Source organism: Rhinolophus ferrumequinum, chromosome 8 (assembly GCF_004115265.2).
Source record: "Rhinolophus ferrumequinum isolate MPI-CBG mRhiFer1 chromosome 8, mRhiFer1_v1.p, whole genome shotgun sequence".
NCBI classification, from domain to species: Eukaryota; Metazoa; Chordata; class Mammalia; order Chiroptera; family Rhinolophidae; genus Rhinolophus; species Rhinolophus ferrumequinum.
In genome coordinates, this window is record NC_046291.1 from 10744420 (window position 1) to 10766944 (window position 22525).

Below are 22525 nucleotides of genomic sequence, written 5' to 3' on the forward strand. Positions count from 1 at the left end.
GCAAAGGAAGAAGCAAAGCAAAGATATACTTTCAGCTGACATCCAACTTTAGGTTGATCCCATGGGGAGCTCTGGAGTATGAATGGTACCAATGAATTTTTCCAACTGAGGCAAGAAAACCATATTTTGCACCTTTGTATCAGTGGCCGCAGGCCACCACCCATGCTGTAGATGTTAAGCACCACCAGCTGGGTGGTTCCCTTCAGCCATGGGCAATTTTCCAGAGAATGGTATGGCTGTGAATATTTATTGCCAACATTCATGGATGATGATGGGTGAGTGCACCAACCTAGTAAAGGGAATCTGGGTATTGCACTAATTGGATCTAGTACACAGGCTGCTGTGATCTGGCTTTGGTCTTACATACATACATATGCTCCATTTCTTCGTGTTTCTCTCTGCTCCTTCCTATAAATATTTACCTCTTCTTTTATAATGCTAGGATTTGAGGATCTACCACTTCTTTAACCTTCCCTTCAGGGACCTGGATGATGGTTGACTATAAGATTTTCAAGACAACTGGTAAACCAATACAATATTTGTTAAACTATGTATGCTTCTCAGATCCTCTTGGTTGCGAACCTGATAACCGTTCGCATCTCCCTTCTTCCTTGTGGACAAGGCCCACGCACCATTATGGAGGCTGGAAATGCTGGGTGCTCCTTTTTGCAGCCTACCCTGTTGTCATAGCATGGGTGTGTGACATGATCTTGGCCAGGGGATTTAGGAAGTCTTTTGAAGACTTATGGGAGGAGAGACCCTCGCCTTTGTCTGGCTGCTTTAGGACAATTTCATATGAAGATACGACACTTGGAACTGTTTTTGGACACTTCACAATTCTAAAACAAAGCCCAAACAATCTCAGCAAAGTCTGTTTGCAGCCTGTTGTTATTGAGTCTCTGAATTTAGTCTGGAGACTGCCACAGTTGTTGTTTTCTTTTTTGTTATTTTTTTTTTAAATACATGAGTAAAATAAATCCCCATTGTTTAAACCATTTTTGTTGGATATTTTGTACTCTGCAGAGGAAAGTACCCTGCACAACCTGTTATAGAACTTTCTGATAAAAGCTAGATTTGAGAATGTGGCTACAAACTAAGAATTATGAGAATTCTCCTACTCCCTCCTCTCTGAACTGAAAGCAACTGAACTGAGCCAGATGCATGGATGTGGACTATGGTTCTATTTCATATAGAAGGGAAGAAAACAAAGACAAAAAGATCAATTGTCCAGCTTCTACACCAAGAAGAAATAGAAAGCTCAATAGTACTATCAATGAGATGTGCACGTGCTAGGCTTCCATGCCTGGCCGTGGAGGGTCCTCCTTTACGGCACAGTGACTGCTCACTAGGGCCACATACCTTGACAAAGACCTTCCTCTACCCCATCAGACTAGTTACTCTTACTCCCTGGGAGAAGTAACTGAGGATGGAAAGAGAGAAGCTACAGTGGGTGTCTGTAATCCTCCCCAAAGGGGAAAGGTGCTTTTCGTTTCTTTTCTTTGACCAGAAAATGGAATAGAGAGTGAGAAAGAAAGGGATTCCCCTCTGACAATTAATAATGGTAATAATAATTATAAACCCGTATTGTGTAGGATGCATTTTTCTAACAGCTTTACATATATTATCTGCACTGAAATGCAAAGAAACTCCAAAAATCTGCTACTTCTTTTCCTCTCTGACTCTCCTTTGTCTTCTCTTAAAATTTCTTCTCTTTAGTTGGGGCCTATACAAGATCCACTAATGTTCAGTTCACATGCCTCTTTCATAGTCTTACAGTGAGCAAAGCTCTCTTCAACTGTAGAGCACCACACGCTCCTCCCCTTGGTTTTGTGTGTATAGAAAGGAAAGATGGGGAATTAGAATAAGAGCGATGGCAGAAATATCTACTGGTGAAAAAATAACCCATCCTTTTCTCTTCCAAGTACTTCATGTTTGGGAACATTTTAATTTATTTCATACATTTCTGCTGCTTACTTAAAATATTTTATACAGACCACACTGGAACATGGCATGTGTAATAGGAAATGTTCCCTACTTTGTAGAAATTGGAAGTATAACTTAGTAGAAATAGAAATCTACATGAGATTACTCTTGCAGAACATTTCCCATCTAAGATTAGTTGTATGAGATATTAATAGGTATTCTTTGGAAAGGAGTTCTCGAAGTCAAACAAATTTGAGAGAATTTTGGATTTAACTAAATTGAAGAGTTTTACTTCCTCAAGGACTATTCAAGACTTTTAACTCATTAATCTTAATTGCAGCTTTCCAAGAACAGGAAATAGCCTGAAGAGTTTCTCAAGTTATCTGACCATGAATTCCATTTGATGGGGAGTACCTTTTAACATATCTGGAATGAATAGTCTGTGATTCTTTGGGAAATGCTTTTCTAGCAGACATGAAAATTTTCCTTATGAAAATTCTTTATTTCCTTATGTCAATAATCTGATTATTAATGTCACAAAGTATATATTTATACCATCAAAATGCTGCTTCAATCATGTGGACAAAATTCAGAGATATGGCGATATTATTTAATTTTTATATCTTCTATCCTTAAGACCTCTTACACTAAGCTTTCTTTTTTCCTAAGTTATTCCCTAAGTTTTCATGCCTCGGAGTTAACCCATCAAGAGAACCCAAATATGTCAAAAAGATACTTCAGTGGAGATGAGAACACCATGTCTTTTCAATGCGAATTAAACTCTAATACAATAAAGAGAAAAAAATTAAACCAACAATCAGAAATATGTATCATTCTCTCTTAAATAGCAAAGAATTAAGTTTTCTCTAATTTCTTTTCAGAAATTCTTGTCCCTCATCAATAACAGGCAGATTAGGACTAAATAGTCCTAATATTAATATGAGATTTTATATATATATATATATTAGGTTTGGGTACGTGCATAATAATTAATCTAATTCATTAATTCATCATTATTTATATGACCCAAAGATCAGGATGGCTTGACTATTTATAGTCTTAATTTATTAAGCAGACAGGCAGAGGCTTAGAATACAGAAAAGCTTATTACAATGTTGGTACGAAATTCACTGCCTGGAAGATAAGGAACAAGGACTAAAAAAGAATAAATAAAAATACATAAGAAAATGCAAAATACATAGTATGAGAGGTATAAAAGTGGTTTCCCTTTTTGGGAATGACTAGATAAATATCCTCTGTACTTTTACTACTACTGTGTACATTTCATAGTAAAAACTCAGAGAGTTATACTTTGAATGTTACATGAAAATAACCACAAAGATTCAAGGATCAAGAAATACCAGAAAGGACGAGTTAGGTAGCAGGAAAAGCAGTGGACTTAGAGTCAAGAAAAGGGAGTTCTAAGCCTCATGCTGTCATGTAGAGAAGTGTATGCCCTTGGAAGAGGGTTATGTGTTACCAGATTATCAGTAAGCCCATTTTTATTTCTCAATATATGCCATTACCTTAAAGGTATTTGAAAATAATTTCCTAGGTGCCAAGTGTTTCTGGTAGAAGTAACCTTACGGTAAATACGTGTATTTGTTTGGCCTCTTTGTGGAATGGCATAATTATGTGTTATACATCATTAACTGTATATCTCAAGAGATATACGAAAAAAACAACCCAACTACTCCAGAAGGAAGTGAGATAAAAGACAAATGGGGGCATGGTTACGTGGCTCATGATTGTTTTGTATCACCTTAGAAAGAGGTGTTCCAGTTCACTTTGATTGAAATTTTCTTTATAAAGCCCGTGTTAATGTAGAACTTGGTGAAATGCGGGGATTGACAGGTGTCTTTTGGTGCTCTTGTGTTCCACCTGACTTGGCCAGAAGCCGACTTTTATACTGGCTCCGAAGATGTATTTTTGTACCAGGGAGGATTGTCTTACATAAACCTGGCACTTGCCTTTCTCCCAAATCCCTTCAGAAGGGATATCTGGACTATGAGCTTGGGGGGTTATTTTCCTCTCAAATATATAATTATTCATGTTTTATGGATACTCAGCTGAAAACCGAAGTTTTGGAGACTTAACGCCTGTGTTGTGGCTGTATAAATGACAAATGGCAGCAAACATAGCAGCCTCACATCCATTTATGATCTCAGACACAGGTGGTTTTGCTGGTTCTCTGCTTAGGGCCTCAGAACACGGTTGTGTTCCTTTCTGGGGGACTTTAGGGGGAAACTCATTTCCAGGTTCATCCAGTTTGTTTAATGAATTCAGTGTCTTGTGGTTATAGGACTAATGTCCCTATTTCCTCACTGGCTGTCAACTGAAGGTTGTTTTCAGCTTCTGGATGGAGGCCACCTGCATTTGAAAGGCTCGTGGCCTCCTTTGAGCCAACAATGATGGGTTGAGGTGACTTTTTACACTTCTAATATCTTTGGCCTCTTGTTCTGCCTCATCTAACCTGCTTTCCTCCTCTGTAATATCTCTCTTCTGACTCCAGCAGTCCCCACAATACACCCTGGGAAACTCTCTAAGCCTTAGCAGGGAAATAGTTGCTTTGGAAAAATTTGGCCTAATTTTTTTTTTTTATTGTTTACTTTGGAGGGATAAAAAGGATATGCATATACAAATAATTATTTTACAAACCAAAATATGGTTCCTAGTCTAATAGAACAAAATTCATAAAAGGGGAAGAATTCTTTGTTCTTTTGAAGCAAAGGTAATTAGAAAAACATTACTAAGAAGAGGTGGCACTTGAGTTGAGGTTTCTAATAGGTGGGATATGGAATCGGTTATATGGGAAAGCCATCCATAGCACAGTGTAAATGTGGTTCGTCCGAACTGGACAGAACGTGAAACAGTTGTGGGAGACATATCTTACAATTCGGTTGAATTTGGTTGCAATTCGGAGACACTACACTCTATTACAGACTTTTGAACTTGTGTAGGCAACAGGGATCAACGGAAGCATTTTGAAGTTGTGTTTTAAGAGCATAAATCTAGCCATTGGGTACAGAATGAACCAAAAGGGTCTGTGTATGTGTGGGGGGGAAGGAACAAAACAACAGAATAGAAGAATACATTATGAAGCTGTTGGCAAGTTTTGGAGACATATAATTAAGAATAAACTGACGTATGGAGTAAGGGTGGTGAGGCTGGAATCTACATCCTTCCCATTTCATAGCGAGGATCATATGAATAGATGTTAATTATAATTCTTAATCTCTTGCAGTTGCGTTTTGACTTAGGTTGTATGTTTTTTCAAAAATTAGAAAACTCAGAGCTTTATAGCTGAAATTCAAATGTAACCCTTACGTCATGTCTTCCATCATATTCCTTCTTTCCTAGTTATTGTCATTTTAACTTCTCTCTAAACTATTTCAAATTCTGGTTCCTACCCAACCCTTTAAACTTAATGTATGTGTGTGTGTGTGTGTGTGTGTGTGTGTGTGTGTGTGTGTGTTTTCTATTAAGTCCATTAGGATATGAATAATAGCAATCTTTTTTTTTCCCCCCCCTGAGAGGATATTTTAATGTGGAGATAGCAGGGCAAAGGCACTGCAAGCCTGATGACATGGAAGCTAAGAATGCCAGGACAGGTGTTGAAATACAAAGAAGAAACTGAGTGTATTCAGTGAAGTATCTCTCTCCATTGTAACGTTAGTGAGTTCTGGCCTTTTGTGTGTGTAGGAAGGGGGACTAACCACAAAGTCCCTTTCTGCTGTCAATCTACAAAGTGCATTGGACTTTGAGTGAGACTGAATTCTATCTGTTCCAGATGAACTATAGAATAAAAGGTAAAGAACATCAACTCCATTATTAACAGTTAGCTAATTACGTAGCCTTAAGGAAATAGTTTCTTGTGTCTGAAGCTATTAATGTCTCCGTCTATTAATCAGTGGGATAAGCAGGTCTCTAATTGCCTTCCCATCTCTGAGATCCTGAGACGTCTTTGTATTCGTCAGCTCATGAGTAAAACAGATAAAACCTGAGATCAGTGGACAAGGCCTCTGAAGGAACTATAATGGGAGTTTTGTTTAAATGCATCCAAGATTAAAGTTGTGCTATCTGTATAATAGTTATCCTCCTTGGACCTCGGGTTCCCCTTCTATGAAATGAAGGTATTGGGCTAGAGATTCTGTTTCTTTCTGAAGAAATATTCCACGTTTCTGTAGTTCTATCAATATCAGGTTTTAGAATTGAGACAAGTTATGTAGTGATTTGGTACAATGTAATAATGGGGCTAACCATTTGGTAAAAGGACAGCTACTTAAGGTCCCCTCATCTATTCTTTTATAACCTACTCAAAATGATAGGAAAATGTCTACAAAAATTGCAAATTTAAAATCAACAGGAAACTCATACATAGGAGAAGCAGCCTGAAGAGTTGCTTTTATAATTCAAAGTTATACTGTACACCTAGACCTTAGTATGTAAAAATATTTTTTTCATCTGGAAATTTAGGCAGATCTTCTGACAGATACTTGAATGGCGTAGATTTTGGAAGTCATTTTATGGAAGTAGATTCAAGGTATATATACATATATATATATGTGTATATATATGTATATATACATACATGTGTGTGTATACATACATATATGTGTTATATACATATATATATATATATATATAATTTACTTGAGCATTTTCACAAATATTTCTTCTCATGCACTTTATTCTAGAAAAATTGAAAAGGTACTCGTTTTATCCCTCTCTGTTTCACTTTCACCAGAATTTACAATTCTCCTTAAATTATTGAGGTTAATATTAAACAAAGACAGCTCTGTCATTGTATTTTCCAACATTTAAACTTTGAGTTCTTGTGGATTCTACTGGTAAAAGGTTGCATTTCAACTCTGTCATGTTCAACCTCAATTTATTAACTAGCAAATTCTTTTCTGCTAGCCAAGCCCCTGGTTGCCAGTTCCTTTATCCTTTATTTCATTATTTCCATCCATTTTGTTTTGTTCATCTGCCTACTGTAGAAGAAATATCCTCCAGTCAGCAGATTTTCTCAGAATTTGTAAAAACAGGGTTGATGATTTAAGTGTTTGCTGGCCATGACAGGGATGGGGTAGTGACAGGGGGGAGTCTTCAAAATAGGAAGATTGTCACCAGATTTGATAGCCCTAAAACCAGGATACTGAAATATAGGTAATAGCAATATCTGGCTTTTCCTACAGATAATAGAAAAATGGTAGAAAATGAAGTAGAAAATGGTAGAAAAATGAAGTAATAAACAGATTCCCAGAAAATATGACTTACTGCAGCTGTGCCTACAATTGCAATGTTGTATGACACTACACCATCATAAATTTGCATCTGTTTGCTGGGTGATTGTACTGGCAGAAATCAAACAGGTACAGATCCCGGCTGGCTCAAGCTCTGCTGAAAGTCCTTTATGGCAACATGAATTGTTGTTTACTACATGTGTTTTTCTGTTTTCCTAAAAGGAGTCATTTTGAGACAAAAGGAGAAAAGGGGCAATGCACCATTCAGAAGGGGGCTTACACCAGGAAAGTTCTGTGTCAAATACCTGTTCTACCTGAGACAGTCCAATTACGTGCTTGGGGCTATGAGTAGGTGACTGGGACGGAATATCATGAAGACTCAGATGCACTAGCTTCACTAGATTGGTGGTTTTCAAATATAAATCAGGTTAGTAAGTCCCACCTTAAATTTTTAAAAATTCCAAAGGCTTAAACAAGTTGATCCAATAGGAATTGGGGAGGTCTCTATAATCCTCATGAACTCCAATAATATAAAAATATTGTCTACAAAGAGATAGTCATTTTCTGGCTGTGTTTGTTCTCACTGCATTTTCTCTTTCAGCTTTTCCCAGAAGTTGGCTGACCCTCTGCTTGTCTTATTGTCTTTCAAGAAGAGAGGTCAGGTCATTTGTTAAATTCATACTAGTTTTACACTTTGGGTATTCATACTAGAATCAGTATTCCTATCTAGTCCTAAATCAATACACGAGAGTTTTATGTTTTAAAAAAAGCAAATTTATCTTTCTTAGTAATAATACCTTACATGTTTTTATTGTCTTATAATATAAAGCCCAGTTTCACATGTTCTCTCATTTAAGCAACAATGCACTCTTAAGAACTTCAGTTATGAAATGCATTTCGTAAGGTCATTAAATTTTATTGTTATTTTAACTTCATATTTTTCTGTAAATCTCCTCAAAACATTGAAGGGATGAAATGGAAGTAATAAAAAGAATTGTCTACATAGTGGTCATAAAATAATCATGATTAGAACCTAGATTCTCTGGTGCTTATTCAGCTGCTTTTGCCTACTGGAAAGATAATCAGAATTAGTCTCTCAATAGTTTTCATTCCATGACTTGTGATGTCCCACAATGATTGTCAGAATAAATGTTTACATCTCTTTCTGAATTAAACATCTTAGCGATGACTGGGAAAGTTTGGGTGAGGAAGCTGACTTGGACCCACAAAGAGGAGGGGCAGCTTTTCAAGGTGCACACATATCCTCAGTCATGGATTCCTCCACTAATTCCATAGGGAGCAAATGTGACCTGTTTTCAAGATCGTGCTACTTGTGCTTAGGACCCAGAGATGTAAAGAATCATTGTTTCTACTCTCTATTGATTCATAATACTAACATTAATTGTAATAAACTGTTGCTTTTATACGTGGTAGATAGCACATTGATGGTAATTAAAGCTTTGTGGTGAATGATGTCGTTTAGATAAATCATGTAAACTGCGAAGGATAAAAGACTGAAAGTCAAACTCTGGAGAATATCAACATTTAGATATTAAATAAAGAAATAAAAGAAAAAATGTAGAAGTAGGAAATAGCAGAAAATAATATATTAGGATCATGAGCATGATAGTATATAAGTGTATTCGTTTTCTAAGATTGCCATAGCAAAACACATACCATAAACTGGGTGGCTTGAAATAAGAGAAATTTATTCTCTCCCAGTTTGGAGGCTAGAAGTACAAATTCAAGATGGCAGAGGATCCATGGTTTCCTTAAAACCTTGAGGGGAGGATCCTTCCTCGGCTCATCCAGCTTCTGGTAGCTTCAGGTATTCTTGGACTCATGGCTGCATAAATCCCATCTCTGCCTCCATCTCCTTATAGCCACCTACCCTTTGTGTCTGTATCTTCACATGGCATTCTCCTCTCTGTGCATGTGTCTGTGTATTCCAAATTTCCCTCCTCTTATAAGGACACCAGTTGTATTGGATGAAGAGACACCCTAATGACCTTATCTTAACTTGATTACATCTGCAAAGACCTTTTTTTCAAATCAGGTCATATGCACAGGTACTGGGGAATGGGACTTCATTATATCTTTTGGAGGGACACAACTCAATTCATAACAATGAGTGCTTCAGGAAGAAAGGAGAATCAAACATAAAAAACAAGGAGTGAACAGGTGATGTAAGGACTAAATGTGTCTGTAGGATTTCATGATTAGAAGTTGGTTAATAATATAGTTTTCAGCAGACTCATTAGAATGATAAGAACAATGGCAGATAACATCGGGATGAGAATTGAATGATGTAAGAAAACTCTACGAAGGGGAAAAAGAGAAGGCAATGACTAGAATGAGATATAGAAATGATGAATTTGTGTGTGTGAGCAGGAATGTGTGTGGGTTGTGCACACAAACACGCAAGCACTTGTATGTTTATGTGCATTAGGACAGATTTTCTTGCTTTCTTCTTTCTCCTTATTTCTTCCTATCAGCCTTCATTCCTAGGTATTAAAGAGTCTTTTAACACAATGACACCAAAGTAAGGCTCTGAGACATAAGTATTTGTGAGAGAAAGTCTCTGTAGAGACTGTATTAGAATATATCAGAATGGAGCCAAGATCATCCCAGAATGACGTGATGTGGATGATGAGAAAAGCAATAAAAAACTCTGCCCTGCTTGCTTTTGTGGATTGTGGTCCATTGTAGCTGAGAAGAGTTTCCAGAATAAATACAGGATTTCCAGTTAAATCTGAATTTCAGATTAAAAAAAAACAAATAATATTTGTATTAAATAAATCTATCATGCAATATTTAGGACATAATTATAGTATTTTTGTTGTTTCTCTGAAATTTAATGGGGTGTCTTGTATTTTCATTTGCTAAATTTGGCAATCCAATAGCTGAGTGAATATGTATTAATAAGGGAAGAGAGGTAGGGATAGAGATAGAGAAGATGGGGCGGGGGGAGAGAAAGAGACAGGGGTAAAGAGAGAGAGAGAGAACAAATATAAGAGGAGTTCTAGAAATAGTAGGAAGGAATAAAACCTAGTGCTCACATAGAGGAATAAACTTCCAATAGAAGGGACAATGGAACATTTTTTTTACTGAGGAAGAAAAGTGGATTAGATATAAAGCATCCAATTTGGGGAGTAGGGATTTGTAAGAATTTCTAATCATCCCTATTTTTGTCTGATTTAGGAGGGTAACCCATCTTCTGGGACTGAAGAGGTAGGTGTAAATCTAAGGAGGAGGAGCTTGTAGAGAACATTGAACTTCTGTAAGAGGCAATGGGGAGACAGTATCACAGAAAGGTAGAGGGCATGAGTCACTAATTGAGCCTCCCTGTTGTGCAATATGAGTAGCAAGAAAAGTAACTCTACTTCTCAAGAGGACTGCAGAGGAAATGCTTTAAGTTGTAAAATAAATAGAATCGCAAAGCTATCAGGTCCTAAGTCTGGAAAAGGAATGATGAGATTGGAAAGTGGAGAGAAGGCTGAAAGTTAATCTCTCTTTATAATGTTTATCTCTGTGGTATTTTATAGGATAGGCAGGCTCTTATTTCACTGTGGTGAGAAACCAACAGAAGCTTCGGGCTTAGTTCAGTCCCCAGCAGAAGAGGATTTCTTGTTCCTATTGAATATAGCAAAAGCTCCAGAAGTGATGCTCCTTGGTCCGATTGGCTGTGGTTGGCTCTAGTTGACCACTCCTGAATCAGGCATGTAAATTAGGTTGATAGAAACATTTGATTACCTAATTCCAGAGCTGAATTATGTGGAGTGGGATCAGGGATCAGGGATGAGAAAAATTAGACTTCCATATGTTTTTATGGGCAGATAAAATCTGTTACATACTTGTATATGTCCAGAATTTGTGGAGGACTAGAAAGGCAGAAAGTGATATTAGAGGAGCAGAAAAGAGCCAAACACAAATTTCATACTTTAGCCTAAGATTTACCTTCCTTATATGATTTTCTGTCAACTTTGCATCCAGCTCAATCGATGTAGAGCTCAAAGTTCACATAGGGGGATTTTGATGGACATCAGTGGCACCTTACTATTACAGGTGAAACTAGGCTTAAGCACAGTAGGTTGAAAACACCTGTTTTTTCTTCTAGATTCAGAATTGCATACTAGATAATAGTTATCCCCCAAAATTCAAAATAACATGTGGTTATCTGAGTAATAATGGCATAATCTAATTCAACAATTCAATTTAACACAACTGCTCTATCTGCATGTCCGCTATGCAAAAGTCACTGTCTTAGAAATTAGGAAACATGGTGTGCCTTATGCATAGGTGCTCTCAGAAAATATTACTGAATGAACATGAGGGACAGAATTAATACATTATATGGAATTATTATAGGAAAAGTTCAATACCAGGAGGGATTTATGTGGGTGTTTTAGGGTGAATAGTTGTCATGAAGATTTAACTTTGAAATTTCTTTCTGTGTCAGTCAGATTTGTTTAAGTTACACTGCGGTAAGGGAAAGAATCTCCAAGTTTCAGGGGCAAAAAAGAGCACAAGTCTGTTTTTTGCTCACATTGCATGTCCATCGTTCAATAGCAGGGTTATCTGCTTCATGGGATCCTCACTGAGGGCCTCTGGCTGATGTAGGCTATGTTCATGCAGAATGACAGTCAGAAGAAAAATAGGGTAAAGAATCATGCAGTGACTCCTCGGTGGTTCTACGTGGGAATGACACGGATCACTTCTGCTCATATATCAGTGGCCAGAGAAAGTTCCACGGCCACACCTAACTTCAAGGTGTCAGGAAAATGGTCTTCCCCTGTGCTAGGAGGTAGAAGGAAGCAAGATGGTTGTCAATTGCAGTCTATCTCAATTTCTCAAAGATGAATTAAAATACTGAGACACGAGCTGCTATCATGTTGAGGGTACAAGAGATTTTAATACTGACAACCACCATTTATGAGCATCTATTAAATTACATGTATTATGCTGTAATTCGTGATGGTTAATGTTTACTTTCCCTTTTCATAGGTGAGGAAAGGGAGTTAGAAAAGATATGTAGATTGCCCAATATCACAAGAGTTAATGCATGGAGATATATATATATACACATACATGTATATATATATGTATACACATACATATATATACACACACATATATATGATTCACATTGTTTAATTCTAAGAGAGTTCACAAATACTCCAGATCTTGTGCCTAATAGATCTGTGTTGATTTTGAGTAATAGTAAATGCCAGCCACTGATCTAAACACTTCCTGCATATGTTCCCATTTAAGGAATAAACATCTGCCTCAATTGTTCCTTTGTGTTGTTTGCCCTTTCTTTGATGGGCAAGTAATGAATAATTTTGTCGATATAGTCTAATATTTAGAAATATTCAAGTAACTCAAAAAGAACACTCAAGGTAGACAATATTATGTGGAAGGAGCCTTAGACTTAACATGGAGTCTTCACTCTTCATTTTGTCTCCATTTCCCACTCTGAAAAATTCACTCAGCCTTCTTTGATCCTAGTATCCTTTTCTACAAAGTGAATGGATTAGAGAAGTGACCGCTATACACCCTACCCATACCATCAATGGTTGGTTTTCTTTTAGTCACTCTATAGCCATTCAGACTAATACAACAAAGCAGAATTTGAAGCCTCTATCAACTTGATGAAAGGGGTCTGTAGAGCAAAGAGAAAGAATGACTGAAAAAATGGTAAGAATCAAACAAGGATGCATTCAGTTCTCAGCAGAAGTAACGATGTTAGCAGGGCACTCTTGGTTTGTGTCAGGTTTTGAGGGACAAACTTGCAGAGGAATAACCATAATAAATTAAAGCAAATTAAAGCACTGAATTTTTCTTTGGCTGTGTCGATGTATAGGCCTGCCACTTCTCAGCTTGTTGCAGCTTGTCCTGTAGCAGAACATGTTGCTTAGCCTCAGAATTAACGCTGTGAAATGAATGTGAATCAAGTGAGTAGTGAATTCGAAGGTTAAAAATCCAGCCATCCCTCCTCATTTCCAGTTCTTTTGTTGCTCAAACACTTCTTAGATGTCTTTTGAGCTCATGATTCTTTGGTGGTGACTGAAATCCTTTCCTTTTCATGCTCTTGCAATATTAAAATACCACATTTCTATAATAACGTGCTATACCAATGGCATGAGTCAAATAAAAATTTTCTCTCCAAACAATAAGTTTACCACACCAGTTTTTCTCAAGTGACAATAAACATACCAAAGAATGACTTTCTTCTCAAAATTTTAAAGTTAAGTACATTTGCTAAAGAATAGGTTATATGATATGAAAAAATGCATACTATATATAAAGTAAAATTGTAATTATTTCAGTTCATCATAACATTATGTAGAAAAGATAGACGCTATTATGTAATTCTGCTGCAATGACCAACTGACTTTCCAAACCTAGAGGCTCAAGAAAGACAGGACCACTTGGGGACATAAGTAAATTCTTTCTTTCTGGTGTGCAGCAATTTAGGATCATAGATCATGTCTACAGAGTACAAACATCTTAACATAGTTTGCAGGCTCATTTCGTCTCTTTACTATTAGGTTGGTGCAAAAATAGTTGAGGTTTAAAAGGTTAATAACTGCAAAAAACGCAATTACTTTTGCACCAAACTAATACCTCAGAGAAGTCAGCCAGATAAACAGAAATAATCAATATTTCCATTACATTTTATGGTGTATACTTGTTTTTACATAAATTATTTGATACTTACAGTAACACTGAAAAGAGGGTATTATTTTAATTCTCAGTATACAGCGGAGGAAGCTAAAGCATAGTCCACAAATCTCAAGCTGTAATAGTGAAGTCATGACACAAATCCAGGTCTCCAGCCTCCAAACCTTACCCTACATCTCACTGTCATACCTGGATCCTAATTTGATCAGTATATTATCTGTTGCTCTCAAAGAAATAGAGGCAACTGAAGTAGGATACTTCTGATATGACCCAGATGTAGTGGCCGAGATAGATATTGAGGGCCTACTGTGTGCCAGGCTCACAAACAGCAATGGACAGACAGATGAAAACGCCTGCCTCGTAGATTTGAATGGAAGAGGGTAGGGTAGGGAGAAAAGGGAGTAGGTAAAATAAGATAAGTACACTTCATGATATGTTCAATAATGATCAGAGCGAAAGGAAAACTAAGCAGAGTCGGAAACCCTGATAGGTGCTGCTGTTTTAAATGGGTTAGTCAGGGAAGGTCGCATTGAGAACGTTGTGTTTGAGCAATAATGTGATGGTGAAAAGGAGATGAAAATGCAGGTGAACTGTAATTTAAAGGATTATCTAGAAGAAAACGGAGAATGTGATTCTATCACAGCTTCCCACACCTGCAAAGTCATGACACCCAATGTGACACGCTATGTGGCCATAGGAGGTAGGAAGATGAGCCATGCTGTGAACACCATGGTGTCTTAGCAGGTTCTCCAGAGGAAGCAAGCTCTGGGCTGGCTCCCAAGGCTGTCCGTGCTGATTCCACTGCTAGCAGTGAAAACCTGCTATTAGAGCACCATGCTGACAAAACGTCCTGTTTGCCTGAAGGAAATAATGCCGCGCCACGTTCATGCTGGGAGAGAGCTCCAGGACAAGGCTCCAACTGTCTGTCTCTTTCTTCTTTCTCTAAACACCTTGTCCTCTTCCCTTCTTTTTCCCTACCATTTTTTTTCCTTCTAATTTCCATATAATAGAAAAAAGGAAAAGAAGATGAGACATAGCAAGTGGTTGGAAAGAAGAGCCAAACAAGAGTTGGAGGTTAAAATCAATTCCTCCTCCCCTCTCTTTCCACCTCCTAAAAATTTGACTTACTGCTCACCTTACAAGTTGCATTTTTGTTGACTATGTCTAACCCATGTTTCCTGTCTTTATTCCTCATGGAAACTTAATTTTCTTTGAGATTTAAAAAAAAAGAAAAAAAGCTATGTTTGCATGTGTAAACAATTGATTCTACTGGGTGATTGGTGAGTTTAATCTTTGAATGATTAACTCAAAACCATTTTAACCCTTTGTTTGCTTTCATTTAGTAAATCATGCTATTTGACTAAACTATTAGGGCTAGAATTGTCAGTTTGGGCATGTCCAGTGTGGACACAACTTACAAAGAGAAATAAAATGGAGCAAAATTATCCATCTTTAATTAGTTGTACTCTTACTTGATGTATAAATCCACTATATAAGAGCTAGATAGTATGGTTGTCCAGTTCATGCTTTAGTATGTTTAGTTGGACTATATAGAAAGAAGCTGCCAAATATTTTCACTTTAATATTTCTGGATAATATTGCAACAGAAAAATTCTCCCGCTTCCTCCCTCCCCCTTCTACCTCCAACAGGTGTATTCAGTATTAGACTAGATTGCCCTCACTGATGCTGTCCCAATGCATCCTTCATCTGGGTTGCCTCTATGCTTTTTAGATCATAACAATGCATACCTGATTAAAATGTTTTACAGATGCTGTCTCCTTTTGGTTGGCCTTACTTAAAAGCAAATTTATATTTTATCTGGGGGAAAAAAAAACAACAACAGCTCCTTGTCTGAGAGATTTTTTAAGCCTTTTCAACATTTGTGATACTTGCTGCTATAGAAATAAGTGGAATGTCCTAGCCTGATTCATAAATGCCAGTAGGGTTTAATTCTGGGCTTACCTTGTGTGTAGAATTGGCAATGACATTTTGAAAATTTAAAGTTTGTGTAAGTTTAGAAGTACAGAGACTTAGGAAAACTAATTGCAAAGGTTATTATTAGTCATCAACCTGTACTCTTACTTGATGTATAAATCCACTATATAAGAGCTAGATAGTATGGTTGTCCAGTTCATGCTTCAACACTACTAGTATGTCTTTCAAAATACACATGAGACTCATGCTGTGTTTTGTTGAAAAAAAAAAGGAAAAGAATTAATTAAAACTATGATACCCTCTACTGTCTCTATAGAGGTGAAAACCTTTGTCCTTACATTCAAACTTTCCAATCTCCAAGCCTAAATATCCTCATGTATTCTCAAAGATTTTGAAACCAGTCTTGGGTTCATAATCGCATAGTGACTGTGTTTTCAAACAATAACAACCAAGAAATCTAATTTGCGCACACTAGTCATATGGTCTATTTTTCTAATACAAATACTTCTCTGAAAAGGATGCTAAGGTTGACATCCTTTTTGAACATCTTTCCCCTAATTATAATGAGACCGTAAAATTTGTTTTTAATGAAATCATATTGCTGAAACTGTTGAAGACCAATATCTGAACTTTGACTCTGTTTTAAGTACATCGAATTCTTCACATGCATTTTACATATTGCTTTACAAATGTATTGGTCACATTCATTTACCAATGAATTTCTCAGTTTCAGAAACTGTCTTGAATGTCTAGCTCCAGCTTACTCACTCTATATGTGGTATCTCTGTACCTTAACTCATTAACTTTAAAGAGTTAAAACGATGAAACAGTTAAACGATGAAAGTGATTAGGTCAGGAAACATACACACTTTGTATTCTTAAGCTTACTTGTGATGTTTTCTACAGTTTTCAAACGAATTCAAAGGTTTAGTGGATATTAACTCTTTGGTTAAAATCTCAAGTCCAGGAGTCAGACATCCTGTGTATGGATTTTGGACCTTCTACTTGCTCACAATATGACCTTGAGCTAATTACTGAATCTCATCCTTTAGATGTGGTAACAATAATACTCTTTATCCATTGTTGCTCCCTCAACTTCCTTCCTTTTTTAATTTCTTCTGTAATCAGCCAGACTTCTCTTTACAAACACAAATTTTTATTACATCACCCCTAGTCTGATACCCATCAATTGTTTGTTACTATTTCTAGAAGAGCCTCTAAAATCTTTAACATGGACAAGTTCTTATTGTCCTTATTTTATGATTTCCAGCCTACCTCAGTGATACAGTCAGCTTGATCTTCTTTCAATTTTCCAATTACCCTGTACTCCTTCACACCAGTCTTCATGAACCGTTAGGCAGCTTTAGACCTGCCTGTGCACCAAGTCTACTCATCCTTTGCTTCTCAGCTAATGAGTCTTTTTCCTTCAACCCAGATTAGTGTCCACTGTATTTCTCTTAATACTCATAGCAATGATCATGTGTATAATTATTTATATAATTTGTTTACAGACTTTATTGCCAGCAAGCTAGTAAGCTCCATGAAGCCAGACATTACCTGCCTTATTTACAGCTGGATCATTAGTTATTTATGGAATAAACAAAGACATTCCAATTTCTCCTTGCCATAACTTGATTAATTTTGTTACCAAAAAGATCACTCTAATAACTAATACATTAAAACCACTGCTTTTAAAGTCTTCCAAGGTGGCAGACTAAGGCATTTCCAGAACTCTTCTTAACTGTTTGCAAAGTCCATTTTTTTAATGTATTCATTTATTTGTTGACCTCCTTACTTACAATGTTGTAAATGTTGAAACCACTATCAAAAACTTAAATAAACAAGCAAACATACTGCTGTGCTTCTATGATTTACAAAGTATTGTAAGTAAACAACATTATGAAAGACAACATTCTTTAGCTGTAAAGAATGTAAATTACAGTAGTATGAGCAGGAAACCAACAAGGGATGATGATACATGCAGAGACTAGCAATGGAATGAAACCGTTATCATCCCTAGGACTGATGGGGAAAGGGGTGGGGACATTGTTACTGGAACCTGGCACGAGTTAAAGCCATGGATAGGAGGCTTCTCACCTGAAGCTGAGACTTAGAAGAAAACAGATTCTGCTCAAGTGCAGCAGACTGGAAGGGACCAGCAGCAGGGTGTGTGGAGGGTTAATTCCTCCACCTTCTCACTCTCCTTCAGTTTCTTACTGGTGCCTACCATTGGTCTAACCCGACAGGAAACCAGGGGACCAGAGAGAAGGCAGGATAGAGATGAGTAGAGAATAATTTGCTGGATAGAATTTGGGTATGGGAGAGAGCTTCAGAGATACCCAGCACATATCCTGTCTTCCATAATATTGTATAAAGATGGTTCCTAACTTATAATCCCTCTATTTTTAATATCTATAATTTTATCTGTTCCAGATAGCCTAACAGTAAGAATTTAGCTGTCTCATTTCTAGTACGAGGTATGACAATTAAGTTCATGAACTTGCCACCATATACTTATATTGGCAGCACTGTACAAACAGCTTGTTAAGATTTTATGACCTTGGTATGTCAATGTCTCACAGCTGTGTTTGTGTCCACGTGTGGCGGTGTCTTGCTGAGTGGCATTCATTATTGTTGTTGCGTGTTTTTGTGTGCTGTTGTGAGAATGTCTGAGCTTGAATTAGAGCAATGGACAAACATTCAATTTCTTGTTAAACTTGGCAAGAGTGGAAGTGAAATCAGGGACATGTTAGTCCAAGTTTATGGGGATAATGCCATAAAGAAAATGGCAGTGCACAGATGGAACTGGTGTCATCATGAGTAAAACAAAGTTAATGGCATGTTTATGATATTACGTGGATGCTTATAAATGTTTTAAGCCAGAAGTGAAATTGATTTGGGTAAGGCCATATATTAACAGGCTAGAAGCCATCAGAGGTAGATAATAGCCAACAAAAGAATTTATAATTAGAGCATAGGATTAATTTTACTTTGGAAGGCATTTAAATACTGGGGGTACCAAAAACATGTATACACATGACTTGTATTCATCTTTTGTTATCGGTATATATTGAGTATTACAATTTTAATAGCTTTTTCCTTTCTTAAAATGTGTATTTTTTTTTTTTGGCACCCTCCCTCTGTATTTTAAGTCCAGCCTCCTATTATTTTGCCATTTGGATAGCTGAGCTTTTCCTATGTCATCTATGTTACTTGGACAATTAATCAAGAATGGCATTATCTGACAATAGACATTCTCTTGTGTTGAACCCTATGGATTGCTGATAACTGCCCGTTTTGACCTATAAAAGCAGTTAACCAGTGGTACTACCCAGTATATAAATGCATGTGAGTTTTTAAATAAATGACCAGATAAATACATGCATCCTTTCCTTCTGATGTTTATTTCCTCAAAAATACTTGGCCTTTTAAAAAATGGCATTCATTTATTTGGTTGAATACTAGCAATTCTGAAGGACATATACAATATTTGTATTATAGCCAGTGCCATGTACATCTATGCCAGAATTCATCTCTTTGACATAGCACTTTCTGAAAGTAATTTGTTTACATCTTCCACAGTACATGCTTGTACAAAAGTACTTTGTTAATATAGCACATAGACTCATCTTTTTCATTAAACACTTTGGATGTAGCCAGATGCTGTGATGATGGGGAATAACAAATCTCTCTAAAAATAAAACATAGCTATTACTTCTTCTTTGTCACTTCTACTATTTATAAGAATGCTCTATGGATATATTTTCTTATTCAATTTTCATGTTTTTGATCCTATAGAATTTAGAACTGAGACTGTTAATGAGAGCATCCTTTGGCAGTATTTTTTAAACCTCCAAATTGGACGACCTCTAACTACTTATTTGTCATTGGAAACAAATAATAATTTTGATGTGTCAAAGACTTAATAAGAAATATGTGTAATACTTATTTTTAATACAAACTTTCTCCCATTGGTATTGTATACTCTATTATTGTACAAGTGGGATTTATAAATACCATCGAGAGATATTTTTGTATTTAGGCTTGCGACAACTTATAAGGTAAATAATTTACACTTAAATCGATGTTTAAAATTTTATGAAAAATGTAATCTAAAATAACTTCCAAAATATACCATTTGTCTACTCTGGTAAAATGCAGCATGGTAGGTTTATCTTTGTTTGTTTCTGGGTCTTAAATAAATGGATTGAAAGTGAATATAATATGCTTAATTTGATAAACTATTAGCATCTCAAAATTCTGTTCCACTAAAAGTGAACTTCATTGTAAAAATGTAATGAATAAAGAACATAAATAAACAGAAAAAAAAGAAGGAAAAGAGAAAGGGAGAAAAAGGAAGGAAGGAAGAAAAGAAAGAAGGGAGGGAGAGAGGAAAAGAATAAGCCTAAGGCAAACTCAAAATCAGTAAATTATACTGGCAGGAATTCTATCCCAGTGTGTTGGAGAGTTTACATGTTTCATAAATTGACTGCACCCTTTAGCTGACTAGAGATGGCAGGTGACCCTGACCTGGGTCATATGTGAGGAGCAAAGCTCTCCCACATTGTCTTGGAGACATTTCCCTCTACATCACCATGGCTCTAACTTTTGTTTTTAGAGGAGAATTTTAGGTGAAAGCAATGAGTCTGAGGTTACAGCCAAACATGAATCAGGGGGAATTACTGTGGCAATGGCTACCTCTGCTCAGGTTTAATTCTCAAATGTCATCTCGACATTTGCTCAGGGCAGGTGGTCTCAACGATTTGGCTTACAGGATATTTTTTCAGCTCTTAATGGAATTGGAGAAGCTGCCAAAAATAAGACCAGAGTAAGAACTAGCCTCGCTAGACAGCTGAATGATGACTCTATGTGCTAATAACTAAGTCATTTCATGTCTCAAGCCTTCCTTTTCTCACTTGTAAATTGGTGTCTGTCACGCTGGTCTCAGGGAAGTGTTATGGGCTTAGATGGGAGACTACATTCAAAAGTTCTTTAGCAGCTACCAAGTATTCTGCAGGTGGAAGGTGTAGGGTTACAACCATATTTGAAGGATAATTTGAAAGCACTGATCTGGAAAACTTCTCTGAAAAAGCCAGAAAGCATAATAAATTCACAGAAAGTGAAATAAATCACCTGAACGTTTGAACAGTCTCTAGTCCCAGCGACTGTCTATTTATCTCTATTGTGAAGATGCAGTCTATGGCTATGGGTCTGAAACATAAGAAGTACTTGATGAACTTCATAAAAATACAGGTGCCCTGGCCACATCTATTGAGATTCAAAGTCAGTGCATTTTCACAAGTCTGGTGATTCTGGTGAAGAGATGAGCAGGGAGAAGAACCCTGGTATGGAGTATCCTAGTATTTAAAAGTCTTCAGGTCATCTCTGATGCTTACTACATATGTACTTTTGGGCAAAGTTATAGACTGCATTTCGTGCCCCTCACCCCACCATTTATATGTTGAAGCTCTACTTTCCAATATGGTGGTACTTGTAGATGGGGCCTTTGGGGGGTGACTGGGTTATGAGAATGGAGCCCTCATGCTGGGATTAGTGTCCCTATATGAAGAGACAGGAGAGCTCCCAGCTCTTTCTGCTCTAAGCCATGTGAATATAGAACTAGAGGATTGCTTCTGGAAGCCAGTAAGAGAGCTCACACTAGAACCCCACCATCCTAGCACCCTGGTCTTGGACTTCCAGTCTCCAAAACTATGAGAAATAAACTACTGTTGTTTAATTCACCCAATCTGTAGTAATTATTATAGTGGCCCAAACTGACTAAGACAGTCAAATATCTTTATTTGTCCATTCATTCATTCATTCATTCATTCGTTCAATATTTATTGAGCATTTGTTATGCTAGATATTGGCATACACACTGGTATTAAATCAACCAGACTGAAAAAAATCCTCCGTCCTAAAATTCTGATGCTCGTGATAGGAAGGCAAATAACAAGCATATAAAATTGCACAGTGGGTCATACTGGGAGAATATTACACATTAACACATTATACGGGGAGAATATAACACATTCGGGGAGAATATAGCACATTCACATGTGTTAATGGAGAATAGTCACAGGATTTATCTTAGTAAGGTGGTGAAAAATTGATAAAATTAATGATGTTCGATCTGAGACTATAAATTTTTTAAACATTCTGATCCTCAATTTTCTCATCTGTAAAATGAGAATAAATTTGGGAACTACTGCAAACATTATTGGGAGGATTAAATATGATGATCCCTGTAAAGCATTTGCCAGATTGTCTTAGCAAATGTTCAATAAGAATTAGCTATTATTATTATCATTATCATTACTATTATTATTTTGGCTCTTGGTACAGAGGAGAAACACAAAAAGTACTACAATAACTATCACTAAATAACTAAATAACTACAATAACTAAACAAGACTATCAAGGTAAACAGTGTGATAATTTTCCTTCTTTTTATAATTTTATCAGTGACTTAACAGAGAAAATGGCTGTATAGTAACAGATTTGTACCCTGTGTAAATTAAAATATATATGTAGCTATATCTGTATATATATCTATATGAAACATATAAATATGTCTATATAAAATATATATAGTGTAGATATATAATATAGAAATATATATCTATATAAAGTATAGATATATACATAAATATATATACATATACATATATGTATATGTGTGTGTGTATATATATATATATATATATATATATATATATATTTGCCACAAGTTATA